Raw genomic sequence first — 14,273 nt, forward strand, 5'->3', positions numbered from 1 at the left:
CAATTCATAAAAAGCCATAAGAGTCAGTAACAGTCTTGTTTGATTGGCTAATCTAGTTTAATATGTGTAGTATATGAGAAGCAATCCATTTCCTCCTTGTCCTTCTGAGGAGAGTATGCCATCCTTTTTAGTGAGCCACAATTCCCAAGCCTCTCTCCAAAGATGTTGCAGCTTCCATCTCTCCCTCATTTGTGAAAAGCTGATCCTGCCAAGTGTGAGGAGTCTCCACTGCCTACTGACCTGCCAATAGTCAGCAATCATTTTGCAGGCACCAAGGGATGAAGATGCTTATCCTTGATTCCTAAGGGGTCATTTGCTGAAGCTGGAGGGTGAGAGATTCAAAACAGATAGTATTTCTTCACACGACACATAAATTGTGGAACTCCCTGCCTCAGGATGTGGTCATGGCTGCCAACTTGGAAGGCTTGAAGAGGGGAGTGGACATGTTCATGGAGGCGAGGGGGTATTCATGGCTACTAGTCAAAATGAATACTAGTCATGATGCATACCTATTCTCTCCAGGATCAGGGGAGCATGCCTGTTATATTAGGTGCTGTGGAACATAGGCAGGATGGTGCTGCTGAAGTCGTCTTGTTTGTGGGCTTCCTAGAGGCACCTGGTTTACTACTTTGTGAACAGGCTGCTGGACTTGGTGGAACTTGATCTGATCCAGCATGGCCTTTCTTATGTTCTTATTAGTGTCATTTGTAAAATAAGTAGCAACCAGTCCAGTCTCAGGTGGTCAATGGGACTTCATTGTCCGGCTTCGCTGTTGCTGTTTTGAGATGGGTTTTAGGATGTTTTTTCTTTGGTGTTTAATAGGTGATTGTGTGCTGCTTTGAGCTTTTGAACATGTTGCCAACTCCGGCATGGAAAATTCCTGGAGATTTGGGGATGGTACCTGGGGAGGGTGGAGTTTGAGGAGGGGAGGGAGCTCAGCAGGGATTTAATTCCATACAGTCCCCCTCCTGAAACTGCCATTTCTTCCAGAGGAACTGATCTCTGTCATCCGGAGATCACTTGCAATTCTGGGGGAACTGTAGGTCCTACCTGTTTAATCCGCCTTGAATCTAAGTGAGAAAGGTGGACTAATGAATAACCTAAATTTTAAAATTACCTGGAGGTTGGCGACCCTGACAGTAATGTTGCACTCGCAAATCCGCAGACAGGCTGTCCTTTATCACTGCTGGAATAAGGGTTTGGCTCAAACCTCAAAGGGAGACTAGTCACTAGAGTAGGGTTGCCAGATCCCTCTTCGCCACCAGTGGGAGGTTTTTGGGGCGGAGCCTGAGGAGGGCGGGGTTTGGGGAGGGACTTCAATGCCACAGAGTCCAATTGCCACAGCGACCATTTTCGCCAGGTGAACACATGAACACATGAAGTTGCCTTATACTGAATCAGACCCTTGGTCCATCAAAGTCAATATCATCTACCCAGAACAGCAGCGTCTCTCCAGGGTCCCAGGCAGAGGTCTTTCGCATCACCTACTTGCCTGGTCCCTTTAACTGGAGATGCCGTGGATTGAACCTGGGACCTCCTGCATGTCAAGCAGAGGCTCTATCACTGAGCCACAGCCCCTCCCCTCTATTGGCTGGAGATCAGTTGTAATAGCAGATCTCCAGCTAGTACCTGGAAGTTGGCAACCCCACACTAGAGCCTTCGTCACAGAGGCCTTTTTCACTGTGTGAACCGCCTAGGGTTGCCAGCCTCCAGGTAGTATAAGGAAAGTAGTGCAGGAATCTTAGGCTATAGTTACTACAACACAAATGAGTGAGACATCAAAGTGTAATCAATGCATACAATAGTGGAAAGGGACAAACATACAACTATATACAATGGTATTTCAATAATCCACAAAGGTATGTATAAATGTGTTTTTTTCAATAGTCCATAAGGGTACATAGATCCAAGAAGATTCAAATAGTTGGTCACAAGACCTCAGCAGATGTGTAAAAGACTATTATGAAAGGAAGACGATCGTTTCATTCTTCATCAGTTCCATTCAATTCATGCAATTCAAAAGGTATACAAGGTTCAAAAATTCATTTCTTCCCCTTAGGGATAAATCTTATAACTATATCCATTGGCAAATGTAATAGTCCATATGGCTTAAAATCTATAGAGGATATAGTTGGAATAAACAGAAGTCATTGCAAATGTAACAGTTCCACAAGGGATTGTGGAACTGTTACATTTGCAATGACTTCTGTTTATTCCAACTATATCCTCTATAGATTTTAAGCCATATGGACTATTACATTTGCCAATGGATATAGTTATAAGATTTATCCCTAAGGGGAAGAAATGAATTTTTGAACCTTGTATACCTTTTGAATTGCATGAATTGAATGGAACTGATGAAGAATGAAACGATCGTCTTCCTTTCATAATAGTCTTTTACACATCTGCTGAGGTCTTGTGACCAACTATTTGAATCTTCTTGGATCTATGTACCCTTATGGACTATTGAAAAAAACACATTTATACATACCTTTGTGGATTATTGAAATACCATTGTATATAGTTGTATGTTTGTCCCTTTCCACTATTGTATGCATTGATTACACTTTGATGTCTCACTCATTTGTGTTGTAGTAACTATAGCCTAAGATTCCTGCACTACTTTCCTTATCCTTGATATTAGTGCAGAGGTGTTGATTTTGGTTTGCTCAGCCTCCAGGTAGTAGCAGAAGACCTGCTATTACAACTGGTCTCCCGTCGCTGGAGATCAGTTCACCTGGAGAAAATGGCCGCTTTGGCCATTGAACACTATGGCACTGAAGTCCCTCCCCTCCCCAAACCCCGCCCTCCTCAGGCTCCGCCCCCAAAACCTCCCGCCGATAGCGAAGAGGGACCTGGCAACCCTACCGCCCTCTGTGATCACTACCAAGGGGGGGGGAATGGCACTCTGCCCATGTTCCATGACCCAGTCCTTCCCGTCCGATATTCCAGGGCCCTCAAAACCTATTTCTAGCTTTCCGTGCGAGGAAACGCCCTGGGTTTTTTTTTTTAAATCTAAACCCCACCCCTTCCTTAAGGACGCAGCGCGCGCCGGGCAGCTCCTGAAGGAGGACAGCAGCCGAAGGCCCCCCCCCCCCCCGGCATCGCAAAGCTGCAGCGTGTGCGCCACTGGCCAGGAGAGAGAGAGAGCGCGAGGGGACCAGCCGGTGCGCGTGCGCGTTGGCTCCTCCGGTCCCCTGCCTGCCTTTTCGGAGCCGCGGCGCCGGAGCCCCCCCTCCCCTCTCCTCTCCTCCCCTCCCCTCCAACGGCTCTCCAGAGAGCGCGCGCGCGCCCTGCCCGGCGCCACGTTCCCCGCCGAGCCCGCTCGTCCCCTCGGGGTGGGAGGGGGTGAGCCGCCACGTGATTCCGGAGCGGCCAGCCAGGTGAGGGCGGCCGAGCGCGGGCGAAGGGGACGGCTGGTCCCGCTCGCGCCTGGCCGGCTCCTGCGCGGCAGCCTGTGGGCGCTGGGCAGAGGCCAGGACCCGAGGCGCCTGAGGCGGGGGCCGGTCGCGAGGCGGCCCCTCTCCCAGGCGGGGGGGGGGTCTGGTCTCCTCTCGGGACCGTTGCTGAAGCCCCGTGTGTGTGTGTGTGGGGGGGGTATCATTGCTGCTCTCCCGGCCGGACCCTCCGCCTGCTCTGCGGGGCTGAGGCGCCGCCGCGAAGGCTGGCGGGGGGTGGGGGCCGCCGTCTCTCCCCGCCCCTCCCGCCTCGTGAGAGTTGTTTTGGCTGCCTGAGGGGAAGCAGCCGGCTGCGGCTCCCTCGCCTCTCCCTCCTCGGGCGGGGAGGCTGGGAAGGGCTCGCGGCCGAAGGGGGTCGCGGCGGGGACCGGCGAAGTTGCGCGCCCGCCCGCCCGCTTGCTTCCATCTTGGCGCATCTCGGGCATCCTTCTGAGCGTGAGTACTGGCCGCCGTGCCCCCTCGGCGCCTGCTGCAGGGGGAAGGGGGAGAGGGGTCTGTGGCAGGGGCGGAGGCTTTGGGTGGTACATTTTATTAACGTTGCAGACTCAATCAATTTCAGTTGGGAGGGGCCGTGGCTCAGCGGCAGAGGCTCTGCTTGGCATTCAGAAGGTCCCAGGTTCAATCCCCGGCATCTCCACTTAAAGGGACTAGGCGAGTAGGTGATGGGAAAGACCTCCGCCTGAGACCCTGGAGAGCCACCGCCAGTCTGAGTAGGCAATACTGGCTTGGATGGACCGAGGATCTGAAATACCTCCGCCTGAGACCCTGGAGAGCCGCTGCCAGTCAGAGTAGACAATACTGGCTTTGATGGACCGAGGGTCTGAAATACCTCTGCCTGAGACCCTGGAGAACCACTGCCGGTCTGAGTAGACAATACTGGCTTTGATGGACCGAGGGTCTGATTCAGTAGAAGGCAGCTTCATGTGTTCATCAATCCAAGAACAATTAAAAAAGGCATAATAAAAATCATACATCTTTAAAGGGGAGACATCACAAGGTGGATCCACATTCACACTGCTATAAAATCACAGGGGGACAAAACCCCATCTAATCCAGCGCCTTGGCACAAGCAATATGAGTTGTCCCGAGGACTTGGCCGCCACTAGGGGTGGAGGTTTTGATGCGACGCTGGCTTCTCTCTCGGCTGGCTTCTCTCTCCCGCTGCCGGGATCTGATGTGCCTTTCTTGGAGCTCTGAGCGGCTCCTCCCGTGCCAGGCTTAACAGCTGGGTCAGGCGAAGGTTTTGTCGGCTCCCGCAGGGTACCAGCCCAGGGGGAAATCGGGATGGGGTGTAGGATAGGAGCTGCAGATCATCTTTTCTCGCTTCTTCGCCCCTGGTGGGTTTGGCCTCGATTCAGCACCTTTCCCTTCACTGCTCTTGCAAGTAAATCCTCTGCCTCTCCAGTTAAAAGAACTAGGCAGGTAGGTGACATGAAAGACCTACCTGAGACCTTGGAGAGCTGCAGCCAGTCTGAATTGACAATAGTGACTTTGATGGACCAAGGGTCTGATTCCGTATAAGGCAGCTTCATGTGTTCATGTGTGCCCGGGGTGCTGAATGACAGCTCAACTGGAGGGAGAAATAAGCAAGGAGGGAGATTTAGGGGAGAGGGAGATTTCTGCTGAGAGTGGACAGAAAAAGACTGAGGGGAGAAAGGGAGAGATTGAAGACTAGGAAAGAGAAAGGGTGCGGATTGCTTGGAAGAGGTTCGCCCCACTCTTAAGCATGTCTGCTTGGAAGTGCAAGATCAATAGGGGTTACGCTCTGGGAAGCGTGCATAGGATTGCAGCTTTATGCTGATATCTCTTAGCACTAAAGGTCATGGCGGAAGCACATTATTTTAGATAATATGTAGAGTCACTGATATCAAGCACTTAATAGCATCCTAAAGACAATGCACTATAGCAGCAAGCAAATGAAACTGATAAGATATTGCATCTGTGATCGTTCCCTGGTTCTTGCCTTTTCCTATGTTGTTGGATCAATCTAAGGCACGTGTGTGTTTGTGCCCCCTTTGCTCTATGCCAAAGATCAAATACTCCCAGGGCCATAGTAAAAGTTGGTTTGATGGCTGTATTTTATGTCCTTGAAAAGAAGGTAGGCTTTAGTGCAGATATTTAAATTACAAATCCTCCACACTGATAGGCTGCTTTCTTATTTGTGGAAAACGCCCTTACCAATGTCAAGTGTTTGATGTCATTTTGCACTAATTTGATTTATTTACGTGAAGGTGCTAATGAGATTTATTTAGTTTGGATTCATGGCCTGATGCATGGGTAGCTTGGCAGATTTATTGAAACATCATTACCCAAGTACAAGTAATTGCTGTTATAATTTTTTTTAATGAAAAGGCAGTACAATATTTTCTTTTGTACTAAATTCCTATGGAGAGTGGTAACTATAACATACTGTATATCCATGACACCGTGTTCTTTTGCTAGCACATTTATTCAAAAGCACCCCTCAAAAGCACTGGAGGAGAGTGCGTTTCTATAACTTAAGGACAGCCAGTGCATTGTAATTATGGAAGAAATACTATCTGGTTGAAGTTAACGCGTCTTCGGCAAATTAATGAAAGAGAACAATGTCGCTATGCTGAGGTTTATTTTTAAATTAATGTAAGCAAACTGGAATGTAAAATGAAGCAAAACACTTCAAAGTGTGGCTGGCCCCTTAAGTGTATCCTGGGGAATATAACTATGCCTGGGGGAATTGTAGTGATGAATATCTTGTGTGGGTGTTTAAAACAAACCGTGCACTTCTTTCCCTTTCCAACCTGGCTGCCAGACTTGTAATGGAGAAGTCTTTATTTCAACAGAAGCGCCTCAACCAGCTGAAGCGGAGCACTTTTATCCCAGTTATTTCATGCGTGTGCTAAGTTCAATTAAAACATTTGGATGCGATAGCTGAATTTGTCACATGATTGCTACACCTCACTACAGTTCCTTTGAAAACGCTCTGTTAGGTACTAGGAGAGCGATAAGCAGTGCAATCCTATTCAGAGCGCCCAAATCTAAGCCCACTGAAATGAATCAGCTTAAACTGGAGTAACTCTCTTTAGGATTGCACTGTAGCCGGCAAAGCCCAATAAGACCTCTGCAGTTCTATTAACTATCTGCAGGTTGCTAATTGTTCTTGATGAAGTTGCTGATTTCTCTGTGACTCCTTTAAGCATCAAAAGCTCATGCTCATTTAATGCAATAAAAACTGAAAGATGTGAAGCTAAACAATTCATCTACATGTGCTTTTTGTTAATTACCTCTGTATTCCTTTAACTATCTGGCATTGTAGCATAATAAAGTAATTGAACTTATTGTTGAATGTCCCAGATTCGTCCAATATGCTCAGATTTCCAGTAGATCCTTACTAATGGGGGACATATCAAAAGAAAACCTAAATAGAAAGCAGCAGTTGGATTTGTTGATTTTATGTGTTGTATCACATACTTGACAGACAGTTGCTCCCTGAGATAGGTTTGCGCAGATGGGAAACACACTGGAGAACTGCTGGACACTGTGGTTCTTGATTAAATGACTTCCATTTCATACTGGATTGCCTGAAACAGGACCATTGCTAGTAAAAAAAAAAAGTAGCAAAAAAATTATTGCCCTTCTATCAACCTTTTATGCATCATTTCCCCTCATACCCCTTCAAGTAAATTATTTGTTAACAATTAGTATTGACTTTGAATAGCTTTGGTAATTAAATTTTGAAAGGTTCCCCTTTGTACAGTTATGAGCAGGAAAGCAGTTTCCACACCCCAGGCGTTGTATGATGAACAAATAAGGATCTTTAAGAATTTTTCTTTATTTACAAGGGGTGAAGAAAAACAGAACAGACGTGCATGACTAACACAGAAAAACTGGTGTGTTTAATACGTTGTTGCTCAAAGAACAGTAGAAACATGACTTCCAGATTTCTGCCAACAGCAAAATGTAAACACATTCAGATGAATAATTGCTTGTTAGAAACCAAAGCCTTTAAAACGGATGTCCTGCAATTGGAGGGGGGATGGAGGAAACACCTTCAAGTTTAAAATACAGACTTGGAGAAAGAAAGGTGCAGATTTTGCACTGAGGCTAGATGTGTGGCAGAAAATGAAGGCAGATATTAACTCTTTTTTGAAAGTGTTAGTTGCATGGATAGACTAAGGGAGATAGTCTGGTATCAAACGAGGCCTGGAGAAAGCAAAGTTCAGATCCCTTGGGTGATTTTAGGCTAGTCAGACACTAAGCCTAGTTTACCTCACAAGGTTGTTTGAGGTTAAAATGAAGAGAGAGCTATGTATGCTGTTCTGAACTTACTGGAGAAAGGGATAAACATCTAAAATGTGTTAATGTTTTTCATATGGCGTAAAAGCTCTAAGGAAAGCCGAAATGTCAGAGTTAGAGCTTTGTGTGTGAAGGTCCCTCATTCAATCTCTTAAAAAAAGATCTCGGGCTGGAAAAGGCCCCGCCTGAAACTTTGAACAGCTAGTAGACTTTATTGGGTTATGAGGACCAATGATCTGATGGTATAAGGTAGCTTCATACATTTCAGGCTTTGTGATTGTTCTTGTATTTCTGTATTTGAAATTGTTTGGTTTTAAAATATATTATTGATTGTAAAGGACGATAGTCTTATAATGTCTGCAGCAAACCACAAAGGCAGGTTTACATAAATAATTTTGTGGGACTCTGGGCTCATCCTAGGCGTTTCAGTGAACAACTGAGTAAAGCCTTCAAACGCAGGTCCTTGGCTTCACCTCACACAGCCCCCACAAGAAAATATGGGCCTGTCACATGTCAAATAATCACAATCTGTGACAATGCCCCTTATCATGAAAATTGAAACTTACCCTCAGTGCAATAGCAAAATTGCTCCTGAATTGACCTAAAGACCCCACTAGTAGGAACCATACTATCCTTCCTTTATCCAGGTTGCTATAATGGAGCTCATTGCTTACCAGGGTGAATGCCTCTTCTATTGTTGTCCATGGCTGATAGCTAGTTGAAAATGTACAAGCTATCAGTGAGGTGACCTAGATATCAAGCACTTAATAGCATCCTAAAGGCAATGCACTATAGCAGCAAGCAAATGGACTGCCAAGCATTGAGGTGTTTCTGTATTGCAGTTCAGCCGTGACATTTCTTGATATTTTGAAACCTTGAGGGTGGAAAGGTGTGTGCATTTCTGAGGTGGGATCCTGCTTTGGTGGCAGGGACTGAAATATATGCAACACTTACTTTCTTATGCATCCTAAACTTGCTTTACTACTTAAAATAATGCGTAAATTAATTAGCACATTTAGTTGTACTTTTCATAAGGTATAAATGCCTTAGTTTTATTCACACTAATTAAAATATATATGCAGTATGTTGGAGATAGAGCTGTAAATATAAATTATGGTTAGCTTGGCTTTTGGTAGTTGGGAGGAATAAGTGGAAGTGTTTTAATGTTCAGTAAATATTTTTATAAACAAGGGGCAAGCTTTATTGTTTGGTCTGAGAAATAGTATGTAGGCCTTGGCACTTTTTTTCAGGAACAGAAAACTTGTATTTTTAGAGAGAGGGCTCAGAATGTAAGCATTCCTGTAGAGTAGAGCCTCACCATCCATGGGGGGTCCATTCTTTGGATCACCCTGAAGGGTGAAATCCACAGAGACTGGGAGGTGAGGGTCTGCTGCCTCCTAGTAGCAAAACAACCAAGTTCCCCAGAAAATTAATGAAGTAATGTGTGTGATGATGCCACAGTAAAAACAAAATGGAGACCCTTCTACATGATCAGACCGTGGACTGTGAATAAGTGAAATTGTGTGTCATGAATCTGCAAGTGGAGAGGGTCTACTGTAATATAATTAAAAGTCACAATAAATAAATAAATATTTATATGAAACTTCGCAATAACACTGACATTTTCACTAGTTGAGCATTCTGCAGTAGGAGCTGAGTCTTTTGAGCTCAGTAGAACTTGCTTCTGAGTAAACGTGTCAAGAAGCCCTCTGCACTAAATGTACAAGAAAATTAACTATACTGAATCCATTTTCAGTTATATTTTGAATATAACTTCAGTTATATACTGAATCCATTCCAGTTACCGTATTTTTCGCTCCATAAGATGCATTTTTTTCCTCCTCAAAAGTGAGGGGAAATGTCGGTGTGTCTTATGGAGCGAATGTGCGGACCCCCGCCCCTCCTGCCAGGCGGCTGGGCGCGCTGGAACGACGTGAGCCGGCATTCCCCTCCCCAATGGCTATCTGGGCCTCGGGACTAAACCCCGCCCCCTCCGCGGTTCCCACCCTCCCGGGTGTTCCTGGAGAGGGAAGGGAAAAACCCCACTTACCGGGATCCCCGGAGGAGCGCAGTGGAGGAGCCGGGGCGACAGGCCTGGGCGGCAGGAGCTGCGGCCGCACCCAGCGTGAGCGGCCGGGGCTTGGCCGGGAGAGGGGAGGGCTCAGTGCGGAGGTGCCCGTCCCCAGCTTCTCCCTGGCTGGCGGCGGCTCGCTGGGCGCATTCGGAGGGGGCTGGGGCTTGGCCGGGAGAGGGGCGGGGACCCGGCCAACAGCTGAGCCTCGGGACCGGGAAGCGCGCGGGGGGGAGGTTAAACTGCTCTGTGCTGCCATCCCAGGCAGCGCAGAGGAGTTTAAAGACCCCCCCGCCCGGCTTCCAGGGAGTCCCTAGAAGCTGGGCGGGGGGGAGGTCTTGAAGGTGCTCTGCGCGGTCCCGCCCGCCTCCCAGCTGGCCGTCGGGGCGGGGAACGCCGGTTTGCGCCATCCCGACACGCAGGCGCCCAGCTGGCATTTCCTCCATAAGACAAGTTTTTAGAGGAGGAAAACAAGATTTTTTCTTGTTTTCCTCCTCTAAAAACTAGGTGCGTCTTATGGAAAGGTGTGTCCTATGGAGCGAAAAATACGGTATATGTGCTACGTTGGAATATATTCTTGAAAATATTACCATAACTCAAGATAAATAGTTCTCTGGTCTGTGTCTTAACAGTTCAACCCAACCAGGTACATTCTTAAGAGCAAGCCCCTTTAAATATAGTGGGACTTGCTTTTGAGACAACCTGCATAGGATTGTGGTATCAAACATCCATGAAGATCAGAAGGTTTGCATGCACTGAAACAAGCTTTTCTACTCTTTTACATATTATTTTGTCCCTTGGTTGTCTGCATCTACGCATAATAAGATGTTGTGCTGTTGTTGTGCTGTAGCAATCATTTACAACTGGATTATCCTGTGGAGACAAACCCATCCAGTTGCAAATGACTGCATTTGTCCTAAATGTGAAATTTGATTTTTTTTAAAAACGTATAGTCACAGATTTTTTTTGCAGAGGATAATGTTTAACAGTTAAATGCAGTTTAACAGTTAAATTTATTTTTTCATATTTTATTACAAATATCATAAAAATGTATGCAATAACAGATGAAGTGTTAAATTTTATTTCAGACTGTATCGTTAGAGAATCCATTAAACAAGTGAGGGCAGCTATGGTTGAAACTTCACTACACCTGGGTATTTTGTAAAGGTCAATAGTTAATGAAGTACATTGCCCTCAGAGATCACATGCAAACAAGGACTGTTTAGTAGCAGCAGTTGTCAGAGACTGATTCCATGCAGTCTGTTTTCATTGTTCTTCCATACTTTCAGGCTTTGGTATAGAAGAAAAGAAGGGGGCCACTCTAAGGCAAAACGAAGGCAAAGAAACAAATGGTGCATTAAAGAATTTGTTTCCCTCTGTACCGTTCGTTTCTTTGCCTTCGTCAAACTTCGGTATACACAAATGAAATATTTCATTTTTAGGGGTACAGGTTTGTGTGTATCAAACCCAGAAAATATGTATATTTCTCTGTTAAGATAAAATGTCAACTACATGCATCAGGAGCAACATTGTCGCGGTTCGGGCCGTTAAGTGCCTACACTCTTAGAAAGGACCCCTTCCTGAGAAGGGATATGTTATCTTATTCAGCGAGACACCACTAGACCGGAATCAACGGTTCCTAGAAACTTGTTATTGCTCCTAGGACATCTCTTGAACACGCCAATAAATTTATAATAATGGACAAGAGTAGAAGTATATAAAAAACACATTTATTTACATTATATAATATATGCTTTTTGGTTGCAAAGCCTTAAAATATCATATAAGGATAGACATCATTAGTCTTAAACATGTTTATGTAGCAAGTAATCATTCACATTCTCTATGCCTCCATAAAGGAGTATCTTAGTCAGAATATACTCATAAAGTATCCTTAGTGCAATGCACCTTCATTCAGAATATAAGGTTACAGAAATCCTGTCAAAATATGGTTAATTCTTTGGAGAAAGATTTGGTTAGAAGCATCCTAACTTAAATCATTCAAAACATCATAACATTTCTGTACAGAAGACACACTATACCTTGCTGTGTCATCTGTGTCATCTGGAGTCCTTTAAGAGTCTAAGCTCTATGAGAACATATGAAGTTATCCCAGAGTATCTGTATTTGCTAAGTCTTGAATCCTTTAAAGACTTCTATTAATATTCTTAACTGATCATCATTAAGATCAGGCATTGTGTATGTACATGCTATTCATGCTCTTTCTAGTTTTAGACAGCAATGCTGAATATATAAATACTTTGTGTTAGCTTAAAGCTGTTTATAGTCTCTTTGACTGTGCCAATCTGTGTATGTGCATTGTGCATATCTCACAGAGTACAGAGAGTCTCCTTTCCCTTCTCTGGTCTCTTGCTCTGAGGAGGTTCAGAAGTCCCTCTGTTAAGTAGAGGACGTTCTGACACAATCTCAGAGGTCTAGCTATTAGCCCTGTATTCAGGATGCTTCTTAGCATTGGTGAGCCAAATAGGCTTAGTTTGTAAGAATCCATAAATCTGATGGACTCTCAGTGTTCCAATACATGGAAAGATCACTGCACTTAGATTCCTATTCAAAGAATAGGAATTCTAAGGGTCTCTATCCTCTTCTAGGAATAGAGCAGTCTCACAAGAAGACTGTAAGTAAGATATGTTGAAATATCCAGATCTTGATACTTCAAGATATCTCTGAGAACTACTGTCCACGCAAGAACAGAGTTTCAATGTTTTACATCTCAAGCCTTTTGAGATGGAGAAGTGTCATTGCAGACAGCTGCAGGCTGTCAGTCATACTCTAAAAGTGCTAGCTGTTCTGCAGCTGTATTTATGCTGTTTCTAGACCCATTAAGAGTGTTCCTTTATCCCCTCTTCCTTATCCTTCAAAAGGGTACCTTTATTCTCTCTTATCAGATACCAGGAGCTTAGTGGCATCTGCTCCTGTCCTCTGATATCTTATTGTCCAAATATGGACATCCTTCCCTTTTATTCCTCTGTGCCTAAAGTATAAATACTCATTTCTGAGTTACATGATCACGTTACATATTTAATTTCTATACCATCCTCTTCGTTAGGACTATACGCATTAAATGAGACTACTTAGAAATCTGTAGCACAACGTTTAACTATATAACTCATGAAACACAATTATAGCTGACATTGTCACTTGCAAAGTGTCATTTGTTTACATTTGTAACTTTGTAACATCTTTTAGTAACTGACAGCCTTGGGCAGATTACAAAAGGCAAGAAAGCTTGTTACTCATATCTTTGAGAGAACTTTAATGCCTCAATAGCACAGTTTCAGCTATTGAGACCTTGAAAAGGCCTTTGAGATTCTGACATCTGGCAGCTGAGTCAGAAAGGTTACTTTACGCTGCCCCTTCAAGGGAAGGTGCTCAGCTCTGCCCCTTCAAGGACAAAGCCAGAGTAACTTTAGTAGTTAGCTTTGATAGAGCTAACCTTGAGAGTAGTCTGTCAGCCTGACACAGAGCTAGCCTGTCAGCATGACACAGACTTTCATTATACATTACACAAACCTCTGTATGTGTATGATGTGTTTAAGCTCTATATGGAATTAATTCTGCACATGTTCACAGAAATACCATGATTATGTCATAGCCCGACACAACATGGGTAGTGCTTCCAATAGATTGTAATGCATGAAAAGGTCTCTTATTGTAATCACACTCAATTGCTTACTTGGAAGACATTGCAATGAAGTTTGTAAATCTACAACTGCATAGTTTAAAACATATGATTGCATAGTCCTTTTGAAACTGACCAAGTTTTCTCAATCGTATCAGTTTATCTGATGATTAGTTACCGCTATCAGAACAATGCAGATCATCAGCACATGTGTAAGTTGACAGATTTGTGGGTCCTGAGAGGTTTCGTTTCTTGAGGGTGCTCTCTTACTTGGTTATCAAGGCTGGATGCCAGCGGAATGTTGAACTGGACAAATAAGTTTAGCCAGTTTTCTAGTGATAAACTAAGCTTTTCTGCTGATAGGAAAAACGAGGAGTTCTCTTTGACCACTCAAAAGGGCTATGCTGAGAATCATGGTACATGCATATGCAAAAGCCATGTGGGATGGTGGGTGTATAGAATCACAGAGTTGGAAGGGATCACCAGTGTCATCTAGTCCAACCCCTTGTACAATGCAGGAAATTCACAGCTACCTTCCCCCAAAACCTCCAGTGACCCCTACTCCCTGCCCAGAAGATGGCCAAGATGCCCTCCCTCTCATGATCTGCCTAAGGCAGGGGTGGGGAATGTCAGGCCCGGGGGCCGTTTAAGGCCCGCGAAATCATTTGGTCTGGCCCTTTGTGGGTCTTGGCAGATCTCTAGCTCAGAAGGATCTAAGACTGGTGTTCCGCCCCCTCCCGTGGACAGGAATAGCCTCTATTCAAGGCAGATGTGAGTTTGTTTGTTATTGGAACTTTTGTTCTAGCCATCTTGTCTCTAGCTCTTTCCACCT

The sequence above is a fragment of the Euleptes europaea genome, chromosome 11, assembly GCF_029931775.1.
Source record: "Euleptes europaea isolate rEulEur1 chromosome 11, rEulEur1.hap1, whole genome shotgun sequence".
NCBI classification, from domain to species: Eukaryota; Metazoa; Chordata; class Lepidosauria; order Squamata; family Sphaerodactylidae; genus Euleptes; species Euleptes europaea.